Source organism: Nannospalax galili, unplaced genomic scaffold (genome assembly GCF_000622305.1).
Source record: "Nannospalax galili isolate Female #2095 unplaced genomic scaffold, S.galili_v1.0 scaffold33933, whole genome shotgun sequence".
NCBI classification, from domain to species: Eukaryota; Metazoa; Chordata; class Mammalia; order Rodentia; family Spalacidae; genus Nannospalax; species Nannospalax galili.
In genome coordinates, this window is record NW_008332233.1 from 2,682 (window position 1) to 5,103 (window position 2,422).

A 2,422-nucleotide genomic window follows, 5' to 3' on the forward strand; every position below is an offset into this window, starting at 1 on the left:
ATTGTCTAGTATGGATCACCCAGCGTATGGAGTACTGAAATTTCAAGAATTAACAAGGTACAACATGGCTATGAATCTGAGTCAGATTATATTTTAGGACTGTCCACAGATGTTAATAATTAACTTAATGAATAAACTGCAAGGCTTGAAACTGAAATAACTAAGAAATAGTAGATGACATTTATTTACTGATTTAACATAAATTATAATTTTATTTTATATCAGTTTAGTTGATGAAACCCAAATATCACCCACTTTTTTTTCTTTTACACACTTTTTACTTTAGTATAATAGATTTTTCACTTAAAATGTATTTCCCAGTAGCATTTTGAGGAAATCAGAATTAAGGGACAGTACATTTTCTTCAGATGTTGATGACATTGCAAATGTTGAGTAAAAGGTTTCAGGGAAGTTGGAGAGTGCGGAATCTTGTGTTTGTAAATGGAATTAGATATTCAAGATAAATTTCTTAAAACGTTATCAATCAGTACGGCTGCATTTTTGGAGAAAGTTTACATTCTACACTGTATTATTAAATATACAGAAAGAAATGATTAGGCAATTTCCTCATAAGAAAAGATTGATTAGTAGATGGATTTTAATTATGTGATTTGATTTCTTCTACTGACTTTAAAATATTGTTTCCTGTCTTATATTAAATAAATATGGAGACTAGAACAAACAGTGATCTAAGGTAAATGTCTTGTATTTCAAACTATCTTATAAATATGAATAAATTGAGCACTTGAAGTTCTCACAATCAGATTTCTGAACAGTAAGCATTTCCTTTGGGCCCCACATAGTAGCTTCTGAATCTTTCCACAGCATTTTTCTTCTCTTTATTTCTCAGTGTATAAATAGCTGGATTTAGCAAAGGTGCAATAACACAATAAAACACAGCAAGAAACTTGTCCAGCCAGGTGCTGTTGAGTTGCCACACATAAATGATGATTCTGGGCACAAAATAGAGCATCGCCACTGTGATGTGGGCAGAGCAGGTGGACAGTACCTTGGGTGCACCAGCTTTAGATCTTTGAATGATGGTGTGGATCATATATGTGTAAGATATGAGTAACAGAACAAAGCAAGTTACAGATAGAGTTCCACTTCATGGGTATCCATGCAGGCCAGTTTGATTACCAGTGGTATGTCACAGAAGAAACTGTCTATTTATCTGGGGCCAGAGAAAGGAATCTGCACAGTTGGTAAAGTTTAGCTATAGAATGCACAAAGCCAGCTACCCAGGAAGTCAGCACAAGGCCAGTACACCTTTTCAGGCTCATAATGGTAGAGGAAGTAGTGGAGTGGCTTGCAGATGGCCACATAGCAGTCATAGGCTATGACCACCAGAAGCACCATCTCTCGTCCTCCAACAAAATGCACGAAGAAGATCTGGCACATGCAGCCTTTGAAGGAAATGTGTTTGTTCTCTGTGAGAAAGTCTTTGATCATCTTAGGAGTGGTGACTCAGGAAAGCCACATATCAACAAAGGAGAGGTTGGCTAAGAAGAGCTACATGGGGGGGGTGGAGATGGGAGTCAGTGATGACTAAAATCACGATGACCATATTTCCAATTACAGTGGTCACATAGGTGATCAGAAATAGCATGAACAGTAAGGCCTGAGCATTCTGTGAGTGGCCTAGTCACAGAAGCACAAATTCTGACACTGCAGACTGATTACCTTTATCCATTTCATTCTGTGGTTCACCTGAAACAACTGGAAGAATGGTGGATTAATAGGAGAGAAAAGTGAAACTTTCAGAATCTGAAATACACTGAAGTTTAAACTCTCTATCTTAAACTGAAAACTATAATTGCAATGAGATATCTTGGGCAAATCTAAACGACATTATGTTCTAAAAAGAAACTAACATTAATTTCCAAGGAAAATAATACAAGCTAACATTTCTATGAAAAATAATCATTACAAGTGTACTCTTACAAATAGGACATATGGAAATAAGTGCAGTAAGTAAACAGTTAAATAATAACTGCTTTCAGTTGGAACCTAACTTCTTCGGGGGAGGACAGAAAAAGCTCTGAGTAGGGCACCAACATTCACTATAGTGTGTATCAATTTTGGGGTGCAAACTTGAAAGGATGATGGTGAGTGGAATTTGAATTTCAACACGAATGACAGTGCATCTTATAATTTTTCTGCTGTATATAATGATTCATTTGCACCTCAGTGAAACCTCCTATAAGATATCATAATACTGTAATTATATTTCAATCCTTTAAAACAAATTTTAGGACACTTATGAGAGGATTGCTATAGAAATTCATAAAGCAAGTACCTTGGAACACAGTATACATCTACTAAAATCCATAAGAAATAAAATTTACTCATCATTTTACATGACTTAGGAAAGTTACATATATTAGCCCTGTATAAATGAATTAAACAAGAAGGAAAGAAA

The 2,422-nt window shown here is 35.3% G+C and overlaps 1 pseudogene; it reads right to left on the reverse strand.

The window, feature by feature from the left end:
- Nucleotides 1-760: 760 nt before the first annotated feature.
- Nucleotides 761-1,693, reverse strand: LOC103729394 (annotated as a pseudogene).
- Between the last annotated feature and the right edge of the window lie 729 nt (nt 1,694-2,422).